This window comes from Pseudophryne corroboree, chromosome 11, assembly GCF_028390025.1.
Source record: "Pseudophryne corroboree isolate aPseCor3 chromosome 11, aPseCor3.hap2, whole genome shotgun sequence".
In the NCBI taxonomy this organism is placed as follows: domain Eukaryota; kingdom Metazoa; phylum Chordata; class Amphibia; order Anura; family Myobatrachidae; genus Pseudophryne; species Pseudophryne corroboree.
The window spans coordinates 269,682,346-269,700,514 of NC_086454.1; the positions used below are offsets into that span (position 1 = coordinate 269,682,346).

The 18,169-nt window shown below is 45.5% G+C and overlaps 2 pseudogenes; both read right to left on the reverse strand.

Moving 5' to 3' along the window:
• Positions 1–2,521: 2,521 nt before the first annotated feature.
• LOC134971170 (5S ribosomal RNA) lies at positions 2,522–2,641 on the reverse strand (annotated as a pseudogene).
• A 162-nt stretch (positions 2,642–2,803) lies between these two features.
• LOC134971378 (5S ribosomal RNA) lies at positions 2,804–2,923 on the reverse strand (annotated as a pseudogene).
• Between the last annotated feature and the right edge of the window lie 15,246 nt (positions 2,924–18,169).

Below are 18,169 nucleotides of genomic sequence, written 5' to 3' on the forward strand. Positions count from 1 at the left end.
CAAGCGTATGTCACGGTGGATAAAAAGGCCATAACGGTAGCTAAGACACTGTGGGAGAAATTTTTCGTACATTACGGACTACCGGCTCGAATACACACTGATCAAGGGAGGGAATTCGAAAGTAATTTGATCAAGGAGCTGTGCTTATGTTGTGGAATACGAAAATCAAGAACATCGCCATATCACCCTCAGGGAGACCCACAACCCGAACGTTTTAATCGAACTCTTCTTGACATGTTGGGGACTCTGAATCCACGTGACAAAATTCAGTGGAAGCGACACGTTTGTCGACTTGTACATGCTTATATTTGTACAGTAAACGACTCTACTGGATACTCACCTTATGTACTGATGTTTGGACGAGAAGCTAGGCTGCCGATTGATATTTGTCTTGGGACTAATGCTAATGACACTAAGTCTTGTATTCCAACCCACACCCAGTATGTAAAACGATTGAGGAGAGATTTAAAAGAAGCCTTTGATCTTGCTCACCAAGCTTCCAAGAGAAGAGGTGAGCAAAATAAACAGAGATTTGATAAGAAAGTGATTGAGCAGATACTACTGCCTGGAGACAGAGTACTGCTCCGACGTCTGGGAGCTCCTAGACGACAAAAATTAGCGAATCGTTGGAAGGAATCGCCATATACTATTATCAAGCAACTACCTGGTATCCCGGTCTATCAATTGAAACCAGAAGAGCATGATGGACCGATTGTTACTTATCATCGAAATCACCTATTGCCAGTCGGACAAGATATTCCTTTTGAAGAGACTAGGGAGATTCAGGGCTATGCAGTGTAGATGAAGGCCTAACAGGAGGCTTTAAAATGGCGGGAAAGGAGAAACCGATATCCCAGAGAGTAAAGGATCACTCTAGTCCATATGAGTACAATAAAACAATACCAAGCGAGCTGAGTGAAGAGGGAGCGGGGTACTTCTATTGTGAAGATCGTCATACTACTGGTAGAGAATTAAAAGGGAGAGATTTTAGCCCAGGAAAAGAAACTCAAGGGGAGAATTCCACTGATAATGAAGGACCCACATACGATTGGGGAAGACCTATCGACGATATTCTAGGAGAGAATAGCAATGAACTTAGTTGGAATGAAATAACCGATGGGTCCATTGTCAGTGAGGATAACTATGGAGGGGAAAGCACACCCATGCCCCAAAGAGTTCGACCACTTCGGACACATAGGCCACCTTTAATACTAACTTATGATCGTTTGGGGATTCCTAGTGAAGAACCCTGAGTTGTTAACTCAACCACAATAATGCCATGGCCAGACTTCGAGAATAATAGCAACTTACGGCCGGTGAGACCAATAATAGAGTATTACCACCGGGAGTAGAAAAAGTACGATGGTGACAGGTAGATATAAGAGGGATCAATACCTGCCACCAGGGGGAGGAGTGTAGAGGGACAGTTAAAATAGAGACGTATATATATATATATATATATATATATTGTAGGCAAATAAGCGGCACTCACCAGACTTCTTATAAGTAAGTAAAACGGTCCTTTATTTGATCCAAATAAAGGACCGTTTTACTTACTTATAAGAAGTCTGGTGATTGCCCCTTATTTGCCTACAATATCATAGCTCTACGGAGCTTAAGAAGGCACCGCAGCAAGTATTGCATTATCCAGAAGGGAGTGCCGGACAACTGGACATTATATATATATATATATATATATATATATACACTCACTTTTTCCACAGCTGAAAAAAGAATTAGACCAGCACTCACGTTTTAGTTGGTGAAAAAAAAGGTTTTTTTTATTCCTGATAAGCCATCTAGGATGCACCCCACAGTTACAGTTCGCCCGACAGCCGTTTCAACACTTGGTGGTCTTCATCAGGGGCAGCTGTCACTCTGTCCGGAGCTGCCTTAAATATCAGAGAGGGCGCCAGAATGTCCGAACGGGACGGCCGGAAACAGCGCGTCATAGCTGCTATCCGATTGGCTCCTGCCCGCACATGGGATGTGTTGCTATGGTACACAAACCCGGCTCTCTCCTTAGTGACCTTGCTCCGGCAGCGCAACAATCGTGTAGCGTGGGATGATCTGTATTGTAAGTACAGCGGCATACAGGTGGAGTTGCTGCTGTCTATGATCCCAGCCACAGGCACAAATGTAGAGTGTTTAGCCCCACAATGCGCCGGCGGCATGGAAATACTGGCAGCTCAATTTCAAAGAAAATAAGTTACAAAAAGTGACATATAGGACAAGTGAACCAAACGGTATCATCGTGCACAGCAATGGTATCAAAACGCACAAGAAATATTCATTGTAACACGCCACCACATTAACGTGATGTAATTAAACACAGCAATGGTATCATGTCGCTCAGGAATAATAAATAACCAAATTCTACACACCACCATATTAGTGTAATATGATCATGGCTAAAAGGATATCTAACAGGGGCAGAGCGCAACATAGCTGGGTGAATGCCTTATAATATCAGGCATATAACGGGGATGCTGATTGATCACATATGGGATATTCATGTCTCTTGGTACAATACCCAGTATTCCCATGCCGTCTCCAAGTATGGTACTGACTGGGCCCAACGCTGCTTAATTGCCAAGATCGGACGGGATTGGATGATTTCCAGCGTGGTATGATAGTATCAAATAGACGTGCCCATACATAACTGCCTTCCGTAGTGTAAGTATCTTCACCCGTATCACAGCCAAGTCACATCATATCCTGTATACTGGTGTAAGACTAACCACCATTAGTGATGCCAACAATCAAGCCATGGGGAAAATTAGAGAAACATCCACCGACTCTTTTGATACAACACCTGGTATTCCCACCTTGTCTCCAAATGTGGTACTAGCTAGGCCCATCACTGCTTAATTGCCAAGATCAGACGGGATCGGATGGGATCCAGTGTGGTATGGTAGTATCAATTTACACGGTGTGCATGAATAATGAGTTACATGTCCATTATGCAATAGACAAGAGCCCAATTGGCCCTGAATGTGAGAGACCAAACTGGAGAGCATTAGCAGGTAACAAGTGAAACATAGTCATTGTGTCAAGACATAAAACATGACACACGGCGGTGTCTAAGAAAAATAAACCAGAAAAATTGACTCTGTAAGTTGTTATACAGAGTCACAGGAAGCATCCCAAACGAAATTCCTCATTGAGCCCCTAAGGGGCCAATGTTTGTAATCTATCAATCCATTGGTGTTCTCTTTGCAGAAGAATTTTGTTACGATCACCACCCCTTTGTAGTGGTGGGATTTGGTCCAAGATACAACACTTGAGTTGATTGATGGTATGTTTAGCTTCCATAAAATGTCTTGCAACAGGTAAGGTTGAGAAGTCACTTGAAGTTCCACCCTGTGTAATGCTCTTTTTGATTGTTGAACGATGCTGGCTAAGATGCTCTTTTAGCATCCTGCTGGTCTTCCCAACATATAGCAAATTGCATGGACATTTCAACACATAGACTACAAATTTGCTGTTGCAGTCAAGTCTCTGTCTAATGGTATAGGTCTTCTTATCCTGAGGGTTAATAAACCGATTGCCAAGTAGCAGGAATGAACAGTTTGGACAACCTGTACATTTATGAACCCCTGTTTTAGTAGTCAACCAGTTAGAGGCTGTACTCTTTTTTCTCTTAGAGAAATCTGTTACAACCAACAAGTCTTTCAGATTGGGTCCTCGTTTATATGCGAATCGTGGTGGTTGCGGAATGGCTGTTGATAAATCTGGATCCGTGTCAATAAGGTGCCAATGTTCCTGAATCTTATTGCGGATGAATCGAGAAGCAGTCGTATACATGCTGACAAAATTAAACCTGTCATTATCTTTGGTGGAAGAGGCGTCTTTTTTAGATAGGAGTTCCTTTCTCTTTATTTGGCCAATTTTTGTGAGTGCCAAATCAATCTCCTCCTTAGAATATCCACGGTCAAGGAAACGTTGACTCATTGATTGTAGAGCAGATGGTATTGCCAGTGGGTCAGAGGTGATGCGTATCACTCTAAGAAGCTGCGAGAACGGTAGTCCTCTTTTGAGGGGTGCCGGATGGAAGCTCGTTGAAAGTAAAAGTGTATTCCTGTCAGAGGGTTTACAATGAATCCGAGTTGTCAGAGTATTGTTGGACAAAAGAACGGATACGTCCAAAAAATTTATTTCTGTTTTGCTAAACGTGAGGCTGAATCTAATGGTGCCAGGAAGTGAGTTCAGATGGTCAATGAAAGACAGAAGTGTTTTTTCTCCCCCGTGCCAAATAAAAAATAGATCATCAATATACCGGACATATGTTGTCAAAAATCGGCCAAAAAGGGGTGACCCGTGATGTGTTCTTGTTCATATGTTGACATGAAAATATTGGCATAAGCTGGGGCCATATTAGACCCCATAGCGGTGCCCTGTTTTTGTAAGAAAAAGCAATTCTCAAACAAGAAATAATTCTTATTCAAAATTAGGTCAATCAGTAACACCATATATTCTGATGGGGGTCCAAAATACACATCACTTTCTGTTATTAGTCGTCTGCATGATTCAATGCCCAAAGCGTGAGGAATGTTTGTATATAGGCTCGAAACATCGAGTGTGACCAACAGTTCATCATCAGGAACATGCTTAATGTATTCCAGTTTCCTTAAGAAGTCGGTCGTATCTTCAATGTAGCTGGCTGCACTTTTAGCAAGTGGTTGTAGATAAAAATCTACAAGCTGTGAAAGTGGTTGGCATAGAGAACCACGTGCCGAGATAATCGGTCGCCCCGGGGGCTGTGTTAGAGATTTATGTATTTTTGGTAACGTATAAAGGATTGGAGTTTTGGGGTGAGACGTGGTCAAAAAGTCAGCAGTGGTCTGATTGATGTACCTATTACTGACTCCCAAATTGATTAACGAATCAATTTCCTTTTTATAAGTCCATGTGGGGTCATAGGTAAGTTTTTGATAACAGGTTGTATTGGACAATTGACCATAGGCCTCTTGTACATAATAGTCATAGTCAAGCAAGACAATGCCTCCACCCTTATCTGCAGACCTGATGACCAGGTGATTGTCATTCTGTAGAGATTTGATGGCAGCTCTTTCTCCCTTAGTTATGTTTGAGTAGCTAGGTTTTTGTTCCTTGATGTAGGGCATCGTGTCCCTTTTGAGTACCCTTAGAAAGGTATGGATTGAGGGATTTAGGGTCGGTGGATCGAACTGACTGGGTTTCTTTAAAGGACAGTGCGGTGTTGCAGATGTCTCCATTGGAGTAGAGACTGGACTTGGGGAATTGGAAAAATAGTCTTTGAGGCGTAGTTGTCTTCCCAGTTTGTAGAGATCGACCTGCCACTGGAAGCTATCCTGTCCAACAGTTGGTACAAAGGTTAATCCCTTATTCAGGACAGAGAGTTCATCATTCGTCAGTTCATGTTTGGATAAATTAAAGACCACTGATGTCTGTACTTTGTGCTCCATTGTTATTTTTTTGCTCTTCCTTTTTCTCCCACCTCTGCGGGTGGGTAAAGCGGGTTTTTTGGAGCCCTCCTATTGCGTTCAGATCTTGAAAGGTAAGTAGTCTCTTGTGCAGATGCTGATGGTGCATCAGAATCACTTGCTGACGTCTGAGATCTACTATCAATGTCAGTGAAGGGTGTGACAGGTCTTCTTCCTCCACGTCTTTGTTGGGGTCGGTATTTACGTGGCTCACTGCGCGACACCCAGGGGTATACCCTATTCTCCTTATAGTCCAATTTGACTTGTTTATATTTATTTTTCTTAAATTTTAGCAAGTCACCACGAAATTTGTCAATGTCCTTATTCAGTTTGGTGAAAAGATCACTGTCAGGGGATTGTATCGTCCTAAATAATTCAGAAGCCTCTAATTCAGAAATATCTCTTCTGATTTCCGTAAGATCTGAACCTGCCTGTTCAATTACAAGCAGCATTAGATCCTGGGAACATTTGTTCAAAATGTTGCACCACTTTGTGCAAAAGTCATTGTTATGTCTCCCCAGTGTGGGTTGATTATGTAATCTAAACCCTCTGGGGATGAGGGATTCTTTGTAATATTGGGAGAGAGTTAGGTCATGTAGATGTAGCTCAACTTCTCTCTTTTTTAATCTTAGTAAATCATAAATGAACTCCTCTGGACTGTCTTTATCAAATGCCATATATATATATATAATTGGGAAATTGTATTGTGTAGTGTCTTGTAAAATATAAATTGCTGCATTAATGTAGAGAAATATATATATATATATAAATGGGAGGCTGTATGGTGTGGTGTATTATAAAATATAATGCTGCCTTGGTGAGATACAAGAGTCGGGACCCGCTCGCGGGGATCCCGTGCGGGAGAGACGTTGATTAAGGAGTCTGGAGGCCAGTATAAATAGAGGGACAAGTGCGACACAGTTGACAGTTGGGCTGGGAGACGGAAGATTGCGAGTTGGAGCCGCAGGACGAAGGACAGCTGGGTGTTGCCGCTAACCGGAAAGCACGGAGAAGACGTACCGGAGAGCCGGGGGAGAAGCGCATCGGAGCCGCAGGCCACAACTCTGGACGACGAATTACAGTGAAGGAGTCACCGTCTCTCCCCACTAACTACTAGACGAAGGAGGCGGACATCGCTCAGGAGCGTCATCCGGTGGGAGGATTGAATGCCGGAGACCGCCTCCCTAGGTAAAGACCCAGCCCCACACTGACGCTGCTGCCTCCCAGACTATCACCACTGGGGAGAGGTGGACACTTCCAGGGAGAGTTTCATGGAGAACATCACCAGTGCTGTATTACTAATAGCACTAATAGTAAGTGATGCGCTTAGCCAATGATCCCTGGTTATTGAAACGCACATCAAACACCTGCAGAGACTGCTCCCACCATTATCTGTAATATTGATACATATTATAAATAGATTTCTGCTACATCCATATTAACCTGACTCTGAATGAGAGAGATACAAGATGCTTTCAGGACACTAACAAAACTTACCTGTTAATATACTACAGCCATTGTTAAGAATTCCAGAAGCCCTAAAACAGGAAAGGACAGATTATTACTTCGCTGATAGGGCCTTGTATCCTCATGATATATATTACCGAGACTGAATGGACTAGTACATAGTACCCATATATATTTATCGAGGGACAGCCCTTTTATCTGGATCAATTAACTATAGGCCCGGAACAAAAGCGGTTCACTGTTATTGCACAACTCCGAATTTAATCCAGTATATATCATAATAGATAATAGAATATATATATATGTATATATATATATATATATGTATATTCTACTAGGACTTTTACACCAGTTGAAAGGAGAAAAGGGGCCGAGAATTATTATACTGGCTGTCATCTGCTAAAAGACCATATATATATTTATCGACAAGATCCCCTTACAATCATAACTACGTGATAATTAATACAGTTGAATTTTTGGAGATCTACCAGATATTCCTTTGGCCTGAGTCTCTTTCATAACAAAAGATTATTTAATAATTTGAACACCATTAACTACAGCGGATACAGCTACACCCCATGTCATTGAGGATCTTACTTTATAGACTAAACTCAGTGCACTGAACTATATATATATATATTTGCAAATATATAACGATAAGGGTTAAGGGGTTAATTGGGAAAATAAGGATTATAGGAGTATTAAGATTGTATCTTTTGTATTGTTGTGTAGAAATTACACTAAAGCCGTTTATGTGTGGTACAGTTTCATTACTTTATCAAAAGCGAAAGTAAAGTGTTAAATAGTAAAGGAGTTAAGGTTGTCACGTCATTACTACTCAGCTGATACGCGGGAGCACGAAAAGCTCGAAGCACAAGTGCATCCAGTAAGTGAAAAGAATGTGGAAGGGTGTATACTTTGGGAGGCTAACAGTCAATTAAGAAGAGTTACCGTATGACCTTAGATAGGGGTTCTCAGAATCAACCCCATTCTGCAATTATTCTATAGCAGATCAAAGTTCTGAGTGGAGGCACTGTATATAGATAGAAGAAACTGGCGATGAACCTAGGCCTACATATGCACCAGTGGACCCTCGCGGGCTCGCTTCACTCGCCACGGTGTCTTCGCTTGCCACAGGTTTCTATTCCAAATAGTTTGTGACATGGACCCAGTGGCTTATGGGAAAGGGCCTCTCCACGCAGGGAAACTAGACGCTACCGCCCAGGTACTGGGATGGGGCGTGGTCAATACAGGGAGGTGTGGCCAGCACCTCTCATTAGCAAATATTTAAAAATGTTAGTTATTGTGAAATAGCCACAAGCGCTGCATGGGGGGATTTGCTGCACAGGTGGCTGATGAGTGCCGCCGGCGGGTGGGCGAGCGCATTTGATCACCCTCCACCGCACATCACGCAGCCAGGGAGAGAGAGGAGTGTCTGCTTCTGCAGCTGCCTCTCTCCAGCGCAGCACACAGCAGCTTGTATGCTGGGCTGGGGAGAGAGCATGCTGCTGCAGAAGTCACTACTCTCTCTCCTCGCTCCAACTGCCCGCGCTGTCTACAACGGAGAAGGGGGCAGCGTGACCCGGTCTGCACCAACAGGCACGGGCCTGGTAAAGTGTACCCACTCCCCCCCTCTCTGCACCACTACTTCTATGTAAGCATACAGTCCCCAATCTCTCTCTGCTGGAAAAACCTTAAGGTGGGTACACACTGATAGATATATCTGCCGATCAATTGATCGGCAGATATGTCTATGGACGGATCGGGCAGTGTGCTGTGCATACACACTGCCCGATCCGTTGGGGACTGACATCATGTACACACGCCTGCCCAGTTCAGCTGTCAATCACCGCTGGCAGCCGCAGCATGGGTCCGGGTGGCCGGCTGGTCGCCCGTACACACACACACCGATGCGCCAATATATCGGTAGATATATTGGCCGTGGGCTGTGCTGCGGGGCCGACACGATATGTCTGTGAACGACAGACATATCGCCCGTACACACTGGCCGACGGACCCATGATAAATTGGCCGTTCAATAGAGTGGCTGATATATCGGCCAGTGTGTACCCACCTTTAGTCAGGGTCTTCGTATATAAATAGTCACTGCCCCAATGGCTATGGGTGTCTGGTAAAACTGTAGGTACGACGTTCTTCAATCACTGTCCCAATGTGTCTAACAGCATGAACTCACTTGTGCAGATCTCCCACAGCCGATCTACCTCAGAACAGCAATAATGCGCAGTATTGCTAGTACTAGTAATGCAACTAGCAGTGGTAAGATGGTTTATTACAGAGGTGTCCATCTTGCTTTTGGTCCTGACTGCATCCAGGATTTAGCTGCATCCTGCTAAATGTGTGAGGGGTGTGGGGGTCTACATTCAATAAGGGAATAAGACTTGTTGATTACAAGTCTAGTTTATTATATCCAATTTCTCTTACGTCCTAGAGGATACTGGAGTCCACAGTAGTACCATGGGGTATAGACGGGTCCCTTGGGAGCCATGGGCACTTTAAGAGTTTAATAGTGTGGGCTGGCTCCTCCCTCTATGCCCCTCCTACCAGACTCAGTTTAGAAAAGCTAGGGGAGCTCTTAGGAGTTTTTCTAGTTTTATTGTTTTTTTAAAAGAGTTAGGTACAGGGAGGCTGCTGGCAACAGCCTCCCTGCTTCATGGGACTTGGGGGGGGAGGGGAGTAGGAACCAACCCTAGAGGTTAATGGTTCTCTATCTCCACTGACAGGACACTGAGCTCCTGAGGGTGATGATCGCAAGCCCCCGAGGCGACCACTCACTCCCGGAGCACGGCCGCTACCCCTTAACAGAGCCAGACGATGGAGTGGTGAGTATGACACTGGCGCCCCGGTAAGTGGGTCGCCGGCGGGAATGGCGGCACAAGGGTAGGAGCGCAGCTCTGACAGGCTGCGCTCCAGAGGGTTCAGCAGTACTTGTTGTGCGGCGCTGTGAGGGGCGCCCTGGGCCAGCGCAAATACCCTACAACTGGTCACTATGCTAACAGGGGCTAATCCCACTGTTAGCAGCGAAATCACCTCAGGCCAGTATAATCTGTACAAGTGGGAAGACGCGCCATTACAGGGGGCGGGGTTTCTCCTCAGAGCGGATCCAGCATCTCACAAGCGTCATTTTCTCCCTGCAGATCACACTGAGAACGCCGACAGGGAGCGCTGCTTCCACATAACTCCAATACCTCTGCGGTACCAAGGGTTATAGATAAGGGGAGAGAGTGTTATATTAACTGTGTAATCCTATTAAGGTTATTCAGTCAGCGCTGGCCGTTTGTGTATAACTGCCTACTGGGGCACTGTGTGGCTGGCTCCAAATACTCTGTGTCTCTCTGAAGGTACTCTGGGGGAAACTGTCTGCATTTTCCTGTGTGTGTGTGTGTGTGTGTGTGTGTGTGTGTGTGTGTGTGTGTGTGTGTGTGTGTGTGTGTGTATAGCTCACATAAACATGTCTAGGAACTCTGTATCCTGTGCTGCAGTGTGTGTATCTTCTCCCGAAGAGTCTATTCCTTGTACTCAGGACTGTAATATACTGTCTCAGCCTTCTGAATCCAAATCCCCATGGGTGGATTCTATTAGGTGAATTATATCCCAGATTTCATCTCGGAGAGCTAAAAATGAGACTGAAACACAGATTTTGAAAAAGTCTGTTGAGGTTTTGTCGTATTCAGCTCCCACTACCTCTTCAAAGACCCCAATTTACCCTAAGAAGCGTGCTCTTGCCCAGATAATGCAAGCTGACATGGATACCGCATCTAATACAGGGGGCGGTGATGGTGATATGCAGGGGGGGAAGGATGCATCCCTTGCTATGGGGTGCAACTCATGATTGAGGCTATTAGGGACATTTTACACATTACTGATAAGGTACCTGAGCAAGTAGAGGAGACTTACTTTACTGATAATAAGAAATCCTCTCTTACATTCCCTGCGTCTAAGGAATTAAATGTCCTGGGAAAACCCAGAAAGAAAATTCCAGATCCCAAAAAGGGTTCTCGTTGCTTTTCCTTTCCCCGAGGAGGACAGGAAAAAGTGGGAAATCCCGCCTGTAGTAGACGCTTCTGTGTCTAGGTTGTCTAAAAAAGTGGTTTTACCTGTTCCTGGGTCCACCGCTTTACGGGTGAACGTAAGATTGAGACTACACTCAAATCCTTATACACAGCTACTGACGTAGCGTTACGACTAGAGATGAGCGGGTTCGGTTCATCGAGATCCGAACCCCCCCCCTCGAACTTCACGTGGTTTACACGGGTCCGAGGTAGCCTCGGTTCTTCCCGCCTTGCTCGGTTAACCCGAACGAGGCAAAACGTCATCATCCCGCTGTCGGATTCTCGCGAGATTCGTATTCCATATAAAGAGCTGCGCGTTGCTGCCATTTTCACTCGTGCATTGTAGATTGAGCGGAGAGGACGTGGCTACGTTCTCTCCCTAAAAAGCTCAATATCTGTACTCAGTGTCAGTGCTGCATTGTGGTGACCACCAGTATATAGTAGTACAGTACAGAAGTCCATTGCTGTATATTGCTGCTCCGTGTCACTTCTAGTATCCTGAACAGTGCTCAGTGTCAGTGCTGCATTGTGGTGACCAGTATATACAGTAGTACAGTACAGTAGCCCATTGCTGTATCTTGCTGCTTCGTGTCACTTCTAGTATCCTGAACAGTGCTCAGGTTCACTGGTCAGTGTCAGTGCTGCATTGTGGTGACCAGTATATATAGTAGTACAGTACAGTAGCCCATTGCTGTATCTTGCTGCTCCGTGTCACTTCTAGTATCCTGAACAGTGCTCAGTGTCACTGGTCAGTGTCAGTGCTGCATTGTGGTGACCAGTATATACAGTAGTACAGTACAGTAGCCCATTGCTGTATCTTGCTGCTCTGTGTCACTTCTAGTATCCTGAACAGTGCTCAGTGTCACTGGTCAGTGTCAGTGCTGCATTGTGGTGACCAGTATATATAATAGTACAGTACAGTAGCCCATTGCTGTATCTTGCTGCTCCATGTCACTTCTAGTATCCTGAACAGTGCTCAGTGTCACTGGTCAGTGTCAGTGCTGCATTGTGGGGACCAGTATATAGTAGTACAGTACAGTAGTCCAGTGCTGTTCTTGCTGCCCAGTGTCAGTTCTACTATCCTCATCAGTGCTCAGTATCACTGGTCAGTGTCAGTGCTGCATTGTGGTGACCATTATATAGTAGTACAGTACAGTAGTCCAGTGCTGTTCTCACTGCCCAGTGTCAGTTCTAGTATCCTGAACAATGCTCAATATCTGTGCTCAGTGTCAGTGCTGCATTGTGGTGACCAGTATATAGTAGTACAGTACAGTAGCCCATTGCTGTATCTTGCTGCTCCATGTCACTTCTAGTATCCTGAACAGTGCTCAGTGGTCAGTGTCATGTCAGAACAAAATGTTTTGGAGGTTGTGGAGGTGTCTTCCTCAGAGGAGTCTGTACCAGGTACTCAGGATTGCCTTGAGTGGTTTCATCCCATTAGGATGGAGACAGAATTGCTGGATAGCCTAGGAAATAAGATTCCTCAGAGTTCATTAGGGCAATCTCTAATAAGTTGCTGGAAAAAAGCTACGAAGAATGCTCTAGATATGGATCAGTCCATTTCATCTAGGACCCCCTCAGCTGCTGATACACAGGTCTTGCAGGCCAACGCGGACATCGATGCCGACACAGGGATCGACAGAGAAGTTAGTGGGGGGCACTATGATAGATTGGAATATAAAATTCAGCAATTTATCAATGCCATTAGGGATGTGTTAGAAATACCTATACAAATAGAGGAAAATTCTTGTATGCTAACTGCAAAATCATTAGTGACATTCCCGGTTTTGGAAGAGTTAAATACCCTATTTGAAAGATCCTGGTTAAACCCAGAAGAGGTTTTTCACATCCCCAATAAAGTACTTAAGACATATCCCTTTCCTGAGGAGGATAGAAGGAGATGGGAGATTCCTCCCATAATGGACATTTCGGTGTCCAGGCCATCATGGGTAATTACATTACCTGTACCAGGCTCGGCCTCGTTAACGGAGCCGACTGACACCGCAAGATAGAGATAACTCTAAAATCCATTTACATGGCTACTGGAGCCGCCCTTAGGCCCACTATTGCATGCACTTGGGTAGCTAGGGCTATGTTAAAATGGTCAGACAATTTAATAGAAGACCTTGATACAATCCATAGGGATGATGTTGGCTTGATTCTAGGTCACATAAAGGATTCGGCTAAATTCATGGTGAAAGCCATGAGGGACATTGGGCTGATGAATTCTAGAGCATCCTCCATGGCAGTAGCGGCTCGCAGAGGTCTCTGGATCCGCCAATGGAACGCAGACGCCGAATCCAAGAGGTACCTCCCCTTCGCAGGTGAAACACCGCTTGGGGACACTATGAATACAAATCCTTCGGCAGCACCACCTGTGAGAAGACGTAACTCTGCTTCTCTGATGCAGTCCCCATGGGCTGCCAGATCGAGAAAATTTGGGAGGGCCTACTTCTGCACGAGGCTAGGCCATAGAAAGAACAGAAAGTCTGCACCCTCTACAGGTGCACGGGTTCAGAGGTTGGATTCTAGTCCCTTAGCGTCCTCAGCGTGACGCGGAAGGGCTCCCATGTGGGGGTCCACTGGGGGGGGGATCTCATCTACATCACTACAGGGGAGCCTTAGTGATTAATATTATATCCTGGGTAATAAAAATTATTACCCAGGGTTAGAAACTGGATTCAGGAGTTTCCCCCTGGCTGTTTGTTTAATCAACCCTGCCAATTGTTAGGACAGTGGGTTTGTCCCTGTCATATAAAAAAAAGTTTTTTTTTTAAAGTGCCATCATGTCTGACACTTCCGTATATGTCCAGTGGTACTGCCATTTGATATAATTCCCAACATTACTGCCATTTAATTCCAGTGATTTTGTCATTTTCTTCCAGTGATTTGGACCAATAATAATGCCATTGATTAGAACGAATAATTCCTGTGATATTTAGGTGTTTGTGTCGCTTAGCTTAGCCATCCAGCAACCGCCATCCAGTGACCTTGGTGCACCTCTTTTTTTTCTTTGCATCATGTGCTGTTTGGGGACTATTTTTTTAAGTGCCATCCTGTCTGACACTGCAGTGCCACTCCTAGATGGGCCAGGTGTTTGTGCCGCCCACTTGGGTCGCTTAGCTTAGTCATCCAGCGACCTCGGTGCAAATTTTAGGGCTAAAAATAATATTGGAGGTATTCAGAATAGATTGGAAATTAGTGGAAATTATGGTTATTGAGGTTAATAATACTATAGGATCAAAATTACCCCCAAATTCTATGATTTAAGCTGTTTTTGAGGGTCTTTTAAAAAAACACCCGAATCCAAAACGCACCCAAATCCAACAAAAAATTTTCAGGGAGGTTTTGCCAAACGTGTTCGAATCCAAAACACGACCGCGGAACCGAATCCAAAACCAAAACCAGAAAAATGTCCGGTGCACATCTCTAGTCACGACCCACTATTGCTTGTGCGTGGATTTCCAAAGCCATAGTAAAGTGGTCAGGCACATTACTAGAGGAATTAGATTCTATGGATAGAAGTGACATTGAAGTGTTCTTACGTCACATACAGAACTCTGCAGGTTTCGTGGTGGAGGCCATGAAGGACCTTGGCATGCTGATTGCATGGGCTATTGCTATGGCGGTCTCGGCGCGCAGAGGACTCTGGCTACGCCAATGGACTGCGGATGCAGAATCCAAGAGAAGTGTGGAGAACCTACCCTTCACAGGTGAGGCTCTGTTTGGGGATGCTTTGGATGCACGGATCTCCATGACAACTGCGGGTAAGTCGACTTTTTTTCCCTCAGCAACACCACCGGCTAGGAAGTCTCTTCGCCTACACTGCAGTCCTTTCGGACTGCAAAATTTAAGAAATCAAAACCCCCTCCCACAATCTTTAGAGGAGGTCGGGGAAAGTCCAAAAAACCTGCACCACGCCAGGTTCTGCTTCCTCAAAATCTTCAGCATGACGATGGACCTTCCTGCCTGGAGGTAGGGCAGGTGGGAGCAAGACTAAAAGTCTTCAGTCACATTTGGGCATCATCATGCCTAGACCCCTGGGTAAACGATATTGTTGCCCAGGGATACAGACTGGAGTTTCAACAACTCCCACCTCACAGATTCTTCAAATCAGGCTTACCAGTTTCGCTGACTGACAGTGCTATCCTACAGGAGGCAATTCAAAAATTGGTTCAAACAAATGTCATTGTTCCTTTTCCACTCCACCTACACACCTACAACACAAGGGTTATTACTCAAACCTGTTTGTGGTACCGAATGTGGACGGTTCGGTAAGGCCGATATTAAACCTAATGTCATTGAACCCCTACTTGAGGGAATTCAAATTCAAGATGGAGTCTCTGAGAGCGGTGATCTCAGGTCTGGAGGAGGGGGAATTCCTGGTATTCCTGGATATCAAGGATGCATACCTTCACATTCCGATCTGGCCGCCTCACCAGGCTTATCTCAGATTTGCACTGCTGGACTGTCACTATCAGTTCCAAGCACTGCCATTTGGCCTCTCCACAGCACCGAAGGTGTTCACCAAGGTCATGGCGGAGATGATGCTACTCCTCCGATAACAGGGTGTGAACATAATTCCATATTTGGACGATCTGCTGATAAAAGCGTCTTCCAAGGAAAAGTTGTTGCAGAGTATTGCTCTCTCAACTCATCTACTCCAGGATCATGGGTGGATCCTGAATCTTACAAAGTCACATTTGGAGCCGACAAGTAGACTGCCCTTCCTGGGAATGATACTCGATATGGAAGTACAGAGGGTGTTTCTACTGGTAGAGAAAGCGTTGGTGATCCAATCAATGGTCCGGGAACTCCTGAAAACTGGCCATAGTATCAGTTCAGCAGTGCATTCGTCTTCTGGGGAAGATGGTTGCCTCCTATGAGGCTCTTCAGTACGGAAGGCTCTATGCGAGGTTCTTTCAACTGGATCTCCTGGATAAATGGTCAGGATCACATCTTCACATGCAGCAGCGCATAAGCCTGTTGCCGAAAGCCAGAATTTCGCTCCTCTGGTGCCTACAAGCGTCTCACCTACTCGAAGGCCGCAGGTTCGGGATTCTGAACTGGATCCTCCTAACCACGGATGCAAGTCTCAGAGGTTGGGGAGCAGTCACCCAAGGGGAAAACTTCCAAGGAAGGTGGTCCAGTCAGGAATCTCTCCTTCCAATAAACGTTCTGGAACTGAGGGCCATTTACAATGGCCTTCTACAAGCAGCACATCTTCTGCAAAATCAAGCCATTTAGGTTCAATCGGACAACATCACAGCGGTGTCCTACATAAACAGACAGGGTGGAACGAAGAGCAGAGCTGCGATGTCAGAGGTAACAAGAATCCTCCTCTGGGCAGAAAAGCACATGGTGGCGCTGTCAGCAATCTTCATTCCGGGAGTGGACAACTGGGAAGCGGACTTCCTCAGCAGATACGATCTCCATCCAGGAGAATGGGGCATCCATCCAGAGGTGTTCGCAGAGGGGACAAGCCTATGGGGGGTACCTCTGATAGAAAGGATGGCCTCTCACCTCAACAAGAAGCTTCGGAGGTACTGTTCCAGGACGAGGGACCCACACACAGTGGCGGTGGCTGCACTGGTCACTCCATGGAAGTTCCAGTCGGTGTATGTGTTCCCTCCACTTCCGCTCATCCCAAAGGTTCTCAAGCTCATAAAAAGAACAAGAGTTCAGGCGATCCTCATTGCTCCGGACTGGCCAAGATGGGCTTGGTACGCAGATCTTCTGGAATTACTGCTGGAGGATCCGAGGTCTCTTCCTCTTCACGAGGACCTTCTCCAACAGGGGCCGTTTGCTTATCAAGACTTACCACTGCTAAGTTTGACGGCATGGAGGTTGAACGCCAGATCTTATCTTGGAAAGGCATTCAGAAAAAGGTCATTCCTACCCTGATACAGACTAAGAAGGGAGTAATGTCAAAGCATTACCATCGAATTTGGAAAAATTATGTGTCTTGGTGTGAATCCAAGAAGTTTCCTGCGGTGGAGTTTCAACTTGAACGGTTTCTCCTCTTTCTGCAAGCAGGGGTGGATATGGACCTACGTTTGGGCTCCATAAAGGTCCAGATTTCGGCCTTGTCCATTTTCTTCCAGAAACAATTGGCGGCACTTCCTGAGGTTCAGACATTCTTGAAAGGGGTTCTGTATATTCAACCACCCTTTGTGCCTCCTACGGCACCTTGGGATCTTAATGCGGTGCTGCAGTTCCTGCAATTGGATTGGTTCGAGCCTTTACAGAACGTGGACTTCAAGTTTCTTACTTGGACGGCGGTCACTCTGTTGGCATTGGCGTCTGCTCGATGCGTGTCGGAATTGGGGTCATTGTCCTGTAAGGACCCCTATTTAATTTTCCATGAGGATAGAGCTGAGCTCAGAACGCGTCAGCAGTTTCTTCCAAAGGTTGTGTCAGTCTTTCATATTAATAAACCATTATGGTGCCAGTGGCTACTGACTCCTCAATTACCTCAAAGTCCTTGGATGTTGTGAGGGTTTTGAAAATCTGTGTGAAGAGAACTTCTCTTCACAGGAAGTCGGTCTCTCTGTTTGTCCTTTATGATCCCATCAAAGGTGGTCATTCCGAGTTGTTCGCTCGATAGCAGATTTTAGCAGCCATGCAAATGCTATGCCGCCTCCCACTGGGAGTGTATTTTAGCTTAGGAGAAGTGCAAACGAAAGGATCGAAGAGCGGCAGCAAAGTTTTTTTGTGTAGTTTTAGAGTCGCTAAATACATACTCAGTGCTTGCGATGACTTCACACTGTTCAGTTCCTGTTTTGACGTCACAAACATGCCCTGCATTCGCCCAGCCACGCCTGCGTTTTTCCTGGCACGCCTGCGTTTTTTTGAACACTCTCTGAAAACGGTCAGTTGACACCCAGAAACGCCCACTTCATGTCAATCACTCTGCGACCAGCAGTGCGACTGAAAAGGTTTGCTAGACCCTGTGTAAAATGACATTGTTCGTTCTAAAAGTACATTGCACATGCGCATTGCGCCGCATACACATGCGCAGAAGTGTCGTGTTTTTGCCTCATCGCTGCACAGCGAATGAATACAGCTAGCGATCAACTCGGAATGACCCCCAAGGTTGGGTGTCCTGCTTCTAAGCAGACAATTTCTCGCTGGATCAGGTTCACTATCCAGCATGCTTATTCTACG